Source organism: Dromaius novaehollandiae, chromosome 1 (assembly GCF_036370855.1).
Source record: "Dromaius novaehollandiae isolate bDroNov1 chromosome 1, bDroNov1.hap1, whole genome shotgun sequence".
In the NCBI taxonomy this organism is placed as follows: domain Eukaryota; kingdom Metazoa; phylum Chordata; class Aves; order Casuariiformes; family Dromaiidae; genus Dromaius; species Dromaius novaehollandiae.
In genome coordinates, this window is record NC_088098.1 from 12,800,848 (window position 1) to 12,813,861 (window position 13,014).

Genomic DNA, 13,014 nt, shown 5'->3' on the forward strand with positions numbered 1-13,014 from the left:
GGAAGTCTGCTCTGTTCACGCTGTGATCTGGACTTCTCAGGTCCTTTTGCTCTAAGCGCTGTTAATAAGGAGGTCTACAAAGTAAAATTTTAATTAAAGCAATCCTGTTAGCAGAATTACATCTGCTGTTTGAAAGACAGCTACCAGTACAATGTGTCTAGGGGTCTGCAGATTGTCAAAAGCTGAAAGCTGTAGGAGTAACATCTCCCAGGTTTTCCCAAGGCCTTGAGACTTGTGATCTTGTTTTTGGGAAGCTCTTGGGCAGTCCATTGCCTTGAGGAAATTTTGGCAGTAGTTTCTTCCCGCCTGCAGCAGGCACCTGCTCCTGGTTAATTTTGAGACTCCGCAGCTTTTGCCCCTCGGTTGTAACTGAGTAGGTGGCTTGTTCCTCTTTTTCCTCCTCAGTGGCACTCTGTAGACACTTGACAGCTCCTGTCAGTTTTCTTCCGCAAATGCAGCAGCCTCATTCTTCACTTGTAACGTCTCCTTTATGTCAACGTAAGCCACCAACAGAAGTAAACAGTCTCCAAAATAGGTAAAGTGCTCTTTATTCCGTGACAGCTTGAGTGTTACACTATGGATCGTGACCTCATCCTGCAGTTGTGACTGCTGCTCTGGAGTATCGCAAGTCACTTCTAGGAATAAACCCATGCGGCCTGAAGTACCAGCACTAGTTGGATGAAGATTCCTGATGTTGAAGGCAGTCCAGTGCAAGATCCTTCTCCTAATGGTCAAAGTCTTTCTGAGACTTAACCAGTTTACTTGAGCAATACTTATCTGAGACTTCTCTTCTTGTCAAGAAGATCTCTTGTTATAGTTGCATTTCACTGGAGCCAAGTAGCTGTTACTGAAATGATAGAGGGAAACTCCAGACCGTGTGGGAGACTTTCATGGAAGCTAGACACATTTAAACTGAGGCACTTCTCATAAAGCAAAGGAATGTGCAACTTTCAGACTACAGACTAAGGGTGTTGACTTAATCTGTGTTGTACTGGGAATGCCCTTTCTTTAGCATGCAAGTTTTGCATGCCATGCAAGGTATCGCAAGAAAAAATATTGGAATGAAGGGGGAATCATTACACTACTGCAAATTTGAGCACCATCTGTTTTTCTTCCCATTTTTAGAAGTAAGAGGTTGGCCTGAGTCATTACATGAATAGATGCACCTTTTCCAAAAAAGAAAATTTGTATGTTATCCAAAATAGTTTGAGGCAAGTTAGAACAATCTATATATAGACTGTCTCTTTTTGGAATATGGTCATTTAAAACCTAAAGCAAAACTGCTTTTTCCATGGGCTCTCTGCACTACTTTATCAGTTCTCGGAGTAGTGCTTTGTACTGGCCTGCATGAAAATAGCAGGGTGAGGAAGGGAAAGAGAATGGCTTTGCTGGACGACCCTGGTCAAGTCTTCTGTGCTGTCTTTCACCCTATGTGTTAACAGTATGGCGTATGCGTACCTTGCGTGACGCTGTTAATGCACCTATTTGTGCCACGTGTTCCAGTTTTTACCATGCAGTATAATTACTTACTGTAAAGTAATCTAATGGAAATACCATTTCCATTGGCATTGTAGTGGCTTTTCCAGGATGGTAGTTTTCTTTCACTAGCATTAAATTCCGATTTCTTGTTATGTATACTAGTAAGCTCTGTATTAGGTTACAGCAGCTTTTGAATGAAGAAACTGAATCAAAGTCCTGATTTATTCCTTATCATTCCACTATTCTAATTATGCTTATATGCCCCTTAATGACTTGATGATGTGGGTCTTTTAGGTTTGGGGATGTTTTTTTTGTTCAGTTTAGTTTGTCCTCTCTGAAATTGGATTCTGCACTCTCAAGAGTACTATGAACATGTGCACAGTGCCACTGGATCCTGAAGTAAAGCTGCTGATTACATTCAGCAAAGTTTGGAAAAGCAGCATTGCTTTGCTTTCCTTTTAGTTTTCAAGCTCATCATCTGAAAATAAAACGTCTTTGTAAAGAAAATCTTTGCTAAAGCCTGAAGCCCTCAGCTTGTGGGGTTTTTTTCCCCTCATAAAGACTGCACTGTGTTTGTAGTGGTGGCTTTTTAACATGTATGAATGCTTGTCTGGGTGAGTCCTGCCACATCTCCTGGAGCAGTTCAAAGCAATCCTGCTCTGCTGGAAATTGCGGTTTGCTTGGCTGAGTCCGCAGAATGCGATGCATGGCCAGTTGTCAGCTGCTTGGTTACTGTTTGATCTCACACCTCAGCAGAAGTGCATGTCAGGCCCCAGCTCGGAAGCCAGGAACGGGCAGTGGAGCAGCTGAGATGCAGATGTCCATCCGGATCTGCTGCCTTGCTAGAAGGGGAGGAGCAGGTGGCTGGGGAAGCTCCTCTCTTTCTTTATCCTTCTCCATGACTACCTCAGGATTTGGCCAAGTTCATCTGTCTATTTTTCCTAGGTGTAAGTGAGTAGCATGGATCGTGTGGTGTGCATGGGCCAAAGAAGGAATGTCTACAGCAAAGCATTGCTTGTATCAGTGACTATTTATTAAAACTAAAAACTTCACTTTTAAAATGAGTGAAATAAGGCTTGCATTATGTGTTTATACAAGCAGTCATAAAGAAAGCTACTATGTTGTATTAATAATTTTCAAGTGGAAGCAAAATAGAATACTTTTCTCTGAAGTGAGAAACTTTGTGGTATAGTGAAAATAAAGATTACACTGAGTAATATAAAAACTTTGCTGCTTCACTATTTTGCAAAAGAAAGATCTTCCACAGCTTGTGAATTCACAGAATCTTTGCAGATAAAGGTAATTCAGAAACAAAACAAATGAGAGGGGTTTTTTACTAGTTGCCTTTTAGTAGCTTTTAAGGCTAATTGTTAATCCGGTACTGTTTTAATGGCTCAAGAATGCACTTAATCACAGTTCCTGGTACTTTTCAAGTAGACTGAGCCATAGCAAATTCCATACTGAAAATTAGCACTACCCCCTCCCCCTACGGGCCTGAACACATATGTGTTTTTTGAGAAATGAATGCCTAAATGGAGTAAAAAAAAAAATCTAAAAATGCTGTTCCAGAAATAACTCTTCTGTTCCTGGCTGGCTGAATTTAGAAAAAAGGAGAAAATCCATTTAAGTGTCGAAGGTTGCAGCTTGTTAAATACAAATTGATAGCTTTGTAATTGACCCAACAAAAGACTTTTAAAGCTCCTTTTCTTACTGAGACTGTAGGTCTAGATTAGCAATCCATTACTTATATGCTTTGGAGAAACTGTCGCCTATAGGCTGTCTCAATTACTTACCAGTTCACTTGTTACTCTTTTACGCCTCTATTTTTCAGGTGGATTTCTGTCAGGAATCATTCTATTTAATGTTTGAGGTAGTCTGAAATAGGATAGTTCTTCAAGCTGGAGCTGGATTTGGGCAACATGAAGTGCCTAATCCTTTTTTTCCACATGCCAAGTTTCTGGGATAGGAGCTACAGCCATGATTACAAGCGCAGATTCCTTGTATGGTATGTAGTGGAAAAGGAGGTGCTCAACAGGATAGCCAGGAGCCAGGGCAGCTGAGTGGAACTATGTCTAACCGAGCATTTGACAACACAGATTAGAAGAGAAATATGTTGGCCCTAAAGGAAGACTGAATTTGGATAACTAATTCTGGGTTGCTGTGAAGTGTAAGCTGTGATCTGACACCTGCAGTAGTAGGCATTCCCTTTTGTTTTGAACATATCAGATATTTTTGCTTGAACTCCTCCTGATACGTAGCGTTACTATTTTGTCTCCTGTTAGTTAAATCCTACACTCTCCTGATTTTGCTACTCAAAATAAATTGTCTGTTTTTCCATGTTTTTGGAATAATGTGACCTTGAATAATCTTACAATGTTTACCATTCTTATAATGTTAATACGTCTTATAATGTTAACCATTATAATGTCTTATAATGGAGAGAAAAATGATGTGTTCTTAAAATTCTCTTCCCAGAATGAACTGTCTTATACTTCTGGTGTGTAGGCTCCCTTTCAGCCCCAGCCTCTAATTCAAGGGCTTCTAACACTTCTAAATACAGCTATCTTCATCTGACTTTAAGAGCTTCCTCAATTCAGTTTGCTTTCATGTAAGATTCTGTTGCCCTTACTCTTGCTTTGCCGACTTTTCTGAAAGAGAAGTGTTTTTTCACCCTCTCTTTCTCCTGCTTATTTTTTTGATGCTCAGAGATTGTGGCACATCTTGTACCCTTCTCTACATAGGGATGTTATTTGATGGAACTGAATACTTGCAATTTTCCGGCTGTGAAGAACGTTTTATTTTTTATTTCTTGTCTTTGTTATGAGTGCCATTAAAGACTTGCAAATTTGTATCTATGTCTTCAAGTTCTTGCTTAGTGTCTTACTTTAATATACTTCAGTTTCTAGCCTGTAAATGCTAGGTTCTTGTCTGTCTTGATTCAAGTTTCTTGGCTTGCTTATTTTTGCCAGTGTCTTTAACCACCTGGTTTCCAGTTTTTTTTTTTTTTTTTTTTAAAGGAAAAGAAAAGGGGAAAAAAAAGATTTTCTGGGTTGCAGAATCCCTGTGTTTCTGTTCCCATAGCACTGTAGGAAAATAAGTATTCTGATGAATATTTCGTCTTGATTACTCAATTTATAAAATCTTCATGTGTCTCTACTGTGATACCTTGTTTCTTTCTGCTGTTCTTGCAAGATACTGCCCTGCCCCTGTCAGGGGAAAGTCTTAGCACTTTTGTTACACAAGAATTGTACTCATTTGTTGCCATCATATTTATCTATATCTGTCTATCTATATATAAACATTTGGCTTTGCACTTGTAACTTGGTCGAGGCAGAGTTTGAAACTTGAAATTACTTTTGTGTGTAATGCAATTCACAAAGGCCAACATCTCTTTATTGGTCTCCTATTTACAGTATTAATGATCGTTGTGGCACACAATTGATGTTCAAAGTTTTTTTTAGGTGAAGAAGGATTCTGTGTTCTTTGTCCTTACTTTGATACACACCACGGTGACTTTGCACCTGAAATGTAGAGGAGTTACACTTAGATCTGCCTGTTACTGTGATTTATGTTCCAACAAAATAATGGGGTCTTGGTGCCAGTGGTTTGTCACACTGTCCTTACCTGTTTTGGAGTTCTGTTGTAACTAGGTACAATTAGGCAGCTGCTAAGAATTGGGCTTCTACTAATCTGATGTAGCAGAAAGGTTGGAATGGAAAAGTGTGCTGCCAGTCATCCTTGAAATAACTTTCACTAACCAGTTTTGAGATGCCGATAATGCCTTTACCAGATGTATGCAGTAAGTGGGAAGCCTAGATATTAAGAGGAGACTTGAGGTTTTACCTGAGGTTCACAGTCAATACAAGCTGTTTTAATGAAGATTTTACCTTTATCTCCTAGGCAAGTGTTTAGTGTACTAGAACAGTGCAAATGTACTGCTTTCTTGAATGTTTCCTATTAGCATGTTTAATGAGGCACTCTAATATCTGTTTATGTTGACCATCATTAGTGAAAACTTGAAGTGTTAACGGTAACACCAAAAAAGGACTCTGACAGACTATGAAAAGACTTACCTTTATTCTAGTTAGGCCTTATTCGAAAGTGATGACTTTTGAATATGTTATGGAGCTTTCTGTAGAGTGTAGGTAGCTGGCTGTTGATCCAGCTAGCTAGTTTGTATGTGAAAGCTAAGTCTTTTAGAATAAATATCCTTTAGAGTAAAAATGTATCTCTTTTGTTAGACATTTTTCTCCTCACACTGCTTAAATGGATTCTTCCTTATATTGACAATAAAGAATGTACAATTATTGTGGAAATTGTCACTTCTTTCAAACGGTTAAGCAGTTCGTTGCGTTAAGCCTCTTGAGTGCTCGGACATGAGTAATGTTCTAAAATTATCTGTTGGCAGGACTGACTTACAGCTGGTGTATGGGAGCTTCTCACTGCCCTTGTCCAAATTAAAGTAAAAACCTTAGGGCATAATCTGTGGGAATACAACTGAAAAAAATGCTTGATAAATAATAACCTGATATACTTCTGGGATCGACAGTGTTTCAAGGCACTAAATTTAGATTGCATGTTCAATATCCAAGATGTAAGAAATTTGTCAAATTTCCTATCAAGTCACTAGAAGAACACATTAGCCTGGTATTCAGATCTAGCTTGGCAAATTTTCCCCATCCCCTTTGGAATTTTCTATTTAATTAAAAAAAAAATCGTATTCAAACATTCTCATAACATAACAACATCTATTAAGCTATTTATTAATATTTCATTCCTGATTATCTTTGCCATAAACTTACTTCTCAATCAACTTGCCTCCACAAATTGTCTGTATGTGGAATGATTTGCTGAAGATGCTTGGAATCCTTACAAGTAGTACAAACCACCAAGGGCAGCTTCTTAATGAGCAAATTTTAAAGTTGGTTGCATTAAAGTTTAACATTTTAATGAAAATTCACTCTTTCAAGTTCATTCTAAGATATGTAAAAGCATACATGTTAAACAAGTAAAACTATTACCTTGGTTTAATATCTCAGTACCGCTTTGTATGTCAGTGAAGAATGTCTCATTCCTAGTGAGTGTCTTCCTGAAAGGAAATGTTTGAGTAATTTCTGTTTCTATCTATTCATTTGGAGGTCCTAAAATTATCTGTTCAGCTGTCACTGTTTTTTGTAGTGAATAGGGATTAATGGCTTAGTTACTGAACTCCTTCCTTGGTGGTACTGAAAGAGAACCAGGGATACATTTGCTATTCGTTTTTTTTTTTGTGATTCTTTCACACCTTGTTTTTCAGTTTTGAACTAGGCAGTCTAAAGCTGTTGTTCCATACCAGCTCAGGCCAGTGTCTTGACTGTACGTTGTTCTGCCTCTATGCCTGTACAGGCTTTTGATCTCATAGTGAATCGTGTTACGGAACGAAGTGGTACATAAACCTTAACTGGCAGGAGGAGGCCCTTTCGGTTGTTTATATTGCCTAGTTTCCCAGGGAGATCAGTCGTGTTGGCGCAAAGGGTTAGTGCGAGCTGGAGGAAGAGAGGGGACAAACCAGTGGTAGCCCCAGCTCCTGGATGTACCTCCCTAACGCTTCTAGCTCTCTGTCAGAACCATCAGTCGTCTGTATGAAAGGCCGTTGGTTATGGCAGTGGGTGTTTTCTGTTTGTTTAAGATATCTAATTGTTGTCACCTATTTATGATTCTTTTGGGTAGTAATCAAAACAACAAAAACTTACCAGCAGTCCTTCTCCATATGTTCCTGCTTAGATCCCTAGTACCTTAGAGCTTTTTCATTATGCTAGGATTAAAAGTGCATCTCATTCAATACCCTGTCTCTGGCTTTTGTTGCTCATGTGTTTTTCATACCAAGAACATTCCCTCATGTCCGCTAGATGCGCAGTTTGAGCTGTAGTGGAAATCCTAGCTGTTGCAGCATACATCTGTATTCACATGATCTTGCAAAAATGTCTTTTAATAATTATTCCATCTCCCTGGTATTTACTTCCAAGTGCTTTTATAAACAAAAATTTGGATTCCTTCTTTAGTCCTTTTGTTTTGCTGGGTTAGGTTTATTCTCACTTCTAAAAATATATTTTTTAATTCTCCTGATTAGCATAGGAGTTCTCTTTTATAACCTTTTTCTCTTGTACGTAGGTTTGTTGACTTTGTCCCCAAACTTCTTAATGAATTCTGTATAATGCTTTGATTAGTGGTATGAATACTTATGTGTTCATAGCAAAAATACCTTCCTGGACGCTAATACAGTCCTAACATGCCTTTCCGTACCTGCTTTCTATCGATTTTCTTAAAATCAAGCTGTGCACTCTGTCTTTCATCTCAGCTTGTAAATTGTAGTAGCAGCTACAGTAATTAGTCTCTTAAGTGACTATCTTAGAAGTGAAAGAACATTTAATATGATTATTTCAGTTCATCGTATCGTCTAATACTTCCTGTATGATAATTAGCTGCATCTTGTGGTCTAAATTTAAAGAGCCTTCTATTATATTTGTTTCTGCACCATACTCTTAATGAGGTCAGAAGGCTAATGCCTTGCTTACTCAAGTGGATAAAGTTTGGGCTCGTCTACAGTCTGTTCTCAGATTTCATGGCTGTGGTGCACAATGTAGAGCTTGAACTTTCTCTGACAGAATTCGCAGTTAATTGTTTTCATTTTCTTTTCCTCACATCTTGTCACTCATCAGCTTTATTAGTTAGGTAGTAATATACTTGCCTACAGCCAGAATTTTTTATTTGGAGTGAATAGTTTAACAGTGAGAGCATATTAGAAAATGTCATCTTAGTGTAAATGAAAGCATTCTCATATAAAAGATTAAGAAAAGATTACTTTGCAGCCATATTTATTTTGCTAGGAAAGCTGTTCTTTGTTTTTAAATTTCTTTAATATCTGTCTATTAAAATAACTACATAATGAATACTGATTGTTATGTATTTCAGAGATTTTTATAGTTGATTAACATTTAATGCCTTGCTTCTGATTATGCTTTTTCACAAGAATTTACTCTCCTAGGCTGTAGCATGCCTTAAACTGAAATTAAAGGAGGAAGATATGAAGACTATTGATGCTTTCAGTTGCCTTAGCATGCAAGCCTGTAATATGAATAACATTAAGAAAAAATGATAGTATTTTCGATTTTATAAAGTGGTATGAATTTTTCCTTAATGTGGTCTGCCTCAGAATAGCTTTTTTTACTCCAGGTCATTTTTAGAAAGAATTTCGCTTTTGTGTATGAATGCTTGGTGGATGGCAGCCAGTCAAAATAGAGAGGTTTTCCTATTTGTCTCTTTCCGTTTCCTGAAACCTGCTATACTCTGTTTCAGACTTGGAAGTAGCAGTATGTTTTGATGCTGATGGGCTGCATTTCCATTCATCACTTTGTTTTCCTGGTAAGCTGGGGTTTTTGTTAGGATGTCTTGAACTTTCTGTACATTTTGGGAAATCCAGTAGAGGGAGTAAGGCCTGAGTACGAGGCAAGAAAGGAGGCTTTTGACAGCACCATTATGAAAATTTTCAAAGATTGAAAGGCTAATGTGGAGGTCTGGGATGCACAAGTAACTGGGGAGATCTGTCACTCTGGGACTGTGGTGCTGGCTAGGGCATTCGAATTCTTCTGCAGTGTGAGGCAAATACACCTTGTTATAAGGAGAAAAATGAGAAAAAAGTTGTCAGTATTATGTTCTTTGGTACGCAAGCATAGTAATGACATTGAAAGATAGTTTAGGAGGTTGGTGAAGTATCAGGTTTTTGAACGCACCAGTGTAAGATGAAGGGCATTAAAATAATTGGCACGATTTGCAGATTTTTAGGAATGTTTATCATGGATTGTACAATCTACAGAAGAGAGAAACCTAATACTACAAAATCAGTTTTACTGAACTAATATTCTTTTCCAGCTTCTTAGATTTTCCCAAGGAACCATGTTTTATTCGTTGCAAGCTTGATAATAAATAATTTGAACCATTGCATTAGTGTCAGCTGCATAACTGGTGTCATTGGATAGCTTGTGACTGAACTGCTGGAGGTGTGCAAGCTTCCCCTGGCAATTCTTGTAGATGTTAACTTTCTGATAGAAGGCAGTAATAACAGTAAACCTCCTGCTGTCATGATGTCCCTTGTTCAGGAACATAATGGCACTTTTCAAATGTGTTTTAACCTTCACATTACCCTTATGTTACAGAAACGGGCTTTGGTTATACCTGTAAACAGCAAGTGTCACGTTAACCACAGTTAACTGCAATTCTGGCAGTTTTACAGGATTGATAGTGTGCTCTGGATGTTAGCAACAGCTATTGGTCTGTTCAGTGGTGTGCCTCTGCTTGCTGAATATATCAGTAGCACATTTGTCTGGCTTGTTGTAAAACAAGATTTCTTTGCAGATCCTGTGTAAAATCAACCTTCCACAGTAGTTGCATGGGCTAAACTGAGAGGGAAACTGAAGCAGGAAAATGTGCCACAGGATATGAAAGTTGAGCTGCTCCCTACCAGGTGGGGAAAAACAGCGAGGCTGAGTGGGTAGATAGCTTGCCTGAGGATGTGCAGTTGGCTGTGCTAGAGTATCTGGGGTCAAAGCCCTTTGCCTCTCTGGCTATGAACTATGCTGCCTCCTAATTATAATAAATGAATCTCGACTAGTTGTAACCTATTTCATATTAAATATTCTGACTTTCTTTTGGGTGTCAGAGGCCTGTGAATTGTAGTGCTGAAAGAAATTTGTAGATGGAGACATTTTCCAAGGTGTTCTGTTTCTGTAAGCTGAACCATTGCAACTTGGCATGCAGTCAAAATAAGTTTTTTCATAATTCAGTAATGTTAAGAACGTGGCTGACATTTACAGTGTGGAAAAGGAGAAAATGAAATTAGTCTGAGCCTGTGGAAGCATCCCAGCTTGAAGCACAGTATTCTGTTGTATAATTGGCTCCTAGGATGCACTCTTATGAGTGAGATATCGTTATGCAGTAAGCTGCCTTGAACTCTAAATGGCAAATTCCAGTAGTATGGAGAATCTTGTTGTAATCTCCCAGTTTCACCATAAATGAAAGATGTGTAATTAAAAAAAACCCTCTTTTGCAGAGCATATTGTTTCTGATTGTGCGCATCTTTCTAATAAAATCCATGTATAGACATTGCCATCTTTACCTCTCAAGTTCACTTCACTGAATGATTCGGTTTCAAAGGTATCCGTCATGGGAGTATATGCTATTTCTCTAGAGCTTTTAATAGTATCCTTATTTGCAGGGCGTGGGGAAGGATGAATACCAGGGACTGGCTTTGAGTAGCATCCTGTAAGAGATATGCCAGGCCTCTTTTCTTTTAGTGCCCCCAAAAGAGAGAAATGGAACAGTATATATTTCCTCTGTATTTATTGCATGGACTACTCACTCCATTCTGTTTTTATACCTCCAAGCTTCTCGTTGGAGGACATCCTTCTTAGTGCTCTGAAATTCAATCACCTTCTCTCATTTTCCTGTTACTCTTGTGAACAGCAGGGAATAAATATATTTACAGAGCAGCTGATAATTTTGCACCCTTGGAGTACCGTGGATTTTTAGTTAAGATTGGTTTATTATAAAGAGGAATATGGTGAAAACAGCCTATCCAAAAGAAGCTGTAATCGTTCTGGAAGCAGCAGGGAGGAAGGAGCTGCTCCCATACACGGAGCAACTAAATACAGCAGCGGAGAGCAAAGTGTGAATGTTCTCAAAAAAAAAAAAAAAAACATCCAGAGCTGTTAAACGTCTGGTCCACACACAGGCTTAGTCGTGAATTCCCTAACTTGGGGATTACTGGAAGCTTAGGGTATGTCAGGGGAATTACCTGATGCTTGTTCTGCTCCTTAGCTTTTCCTAAGGCTCTGCCACCGGTCGCCATCAGAGGCAGTTACTTGGCTGTTGGCCCGATAGAGCCAGTCTTAGTGTCAAAGCATGCCTGGAAGCAGGAAGGTGTTTTCTCTTGCCGCTTTGCGAATGGGGAACAGAAGTGCGAGCAGGCGGAGTGCCATGCCTGAGGCCACGGAGAAGGTCTCCTGGGAGCGGGGAGGGCCCTTCCCTGCCCACCCAGCGGGAGCCATCCTGCTGCCCTCGCTCAAGTCCTTGTCTCATTTTTATTTGCTTTGAGAAAGGGGATGTACTCCCCGGCTTTCCTGTAAAAGCTTTTCTCTTCTGTGTGCACCATCTCCATCTGTTTAATTGGAATTAGTTAAAGCACTGACATGAAAGATGCAGAAGAAATATTTCTGATAGTGGCATGTGTTTGAAAATTTGCTTGTGTATCGAAAGCACAGAGGGCTATTTGACTGCTTTTTTTTTCTGCAGTGCATTCTGGTTAGCTTTGAAAAAGGCTCAAATAAATTTTTAATGTTTTTCTGATACTTTTATGTGGCTTTTTATGCCTTGCGGGTTGCTCGGGAGCGGTTTGAGGAGCTACTGGTGTGTTCTGGAACATTCTGCTGTGAAAGGGGCTGTCGTGCTGCGGGGCTGCTGCGCGCGCTTACCTGTCGTAACAAAAGGTCCCCTAATGCCGTTTTATTATTCAGCAATCTCTGTTCTCTCTCAGGCCTTCGGAGGCTTCCAGCAGTTGTGTCAGGCTGACCTTAACACTAAAAATAGTGCTGTGCGCTCGGTGTAGCGAGTCAGCCGGACAGCGGGGTGCTTTCTCAGTTGTCCCCGGGTGTTTGAAGGCCGACGCGGTGCTTTTCCACAGAGCGGTCGAAGCTGGGTGTTGTCCCCCTGCTCCAGGGACATGCACGCCTTCACCTCACGCCGGCTGTTGCCGGGGGGGCAACGCGCAGCGCTGGGGCGCAGACGTGGACGTGGTGGTGTCAGGCCTGGGAGGACGCGGTTTCTCCGTGATGCTGAGGCCTCACTCACCGTGCCGGGGTTACACTTCAGCCAATTTCGCCAGGAATGGGATTTTGCTTCTGGGCTGCCAAAGCGTGTTCAGTTTTAACCACAGAAAGGTGGTTGGATGTCACTGTTGGCTCTCTTAATGAAACATGGATACAAATTTCCTTTACGTGACTATGAATTTGTTGGCGTGTTTAGACTACGAAAGTATGTGGGGCGTCCAGGCCTGCTTTCTGCATGCTGTTGAATTCCCGCTCTGTTTTGTGAGAGTGCGTACGCTCACGCGCGTGCCACCTGGGCACTTCCTGGTTTTTGTGCATATAGCTCATTTGGAGCTGTCACCTAAGAATTCCTAAGAAACATTACCAGTGTTATGATAGAAAAAAGGCACCCTTGCTTTTATTCAGTTTCTGCTCGTTTGTGAAGGTGGCCTTTTTCATAGCGTATGAGAGACAGTTTTATACTCCAGAAAAGCTGAGAAATAATCTCTTTTGTATAATAATAATAATAATAACGGAATTACACATCAGGAATAGCGCATGGCCCTGTTTTTTCTTCAAGGTGGAGAACATGCTGTGGTTCTGTTTAAACTCAGAGTTGTATGTTTTCCATGTCAAGCCTTGAGCTAGTCATTTTGACTTAGGTATACATACATGGCATCTCTTAGATTCAGAAGAG

General features: G+C 39.9%; 1 protein-coding gene across 2 annotated transcripts in view; it reads left to right on the forward strand.

The window, feature by feature from the left end:
* The window catches only part of SLC2A13 (solute carrier family 2 member 13), a 168,267-nt gene that overhangs the window by 17,993 nt on the left and 137,260 nt on the right, over positions 1-13,014 (forward strand). The window lies entirely within an intron of this gene.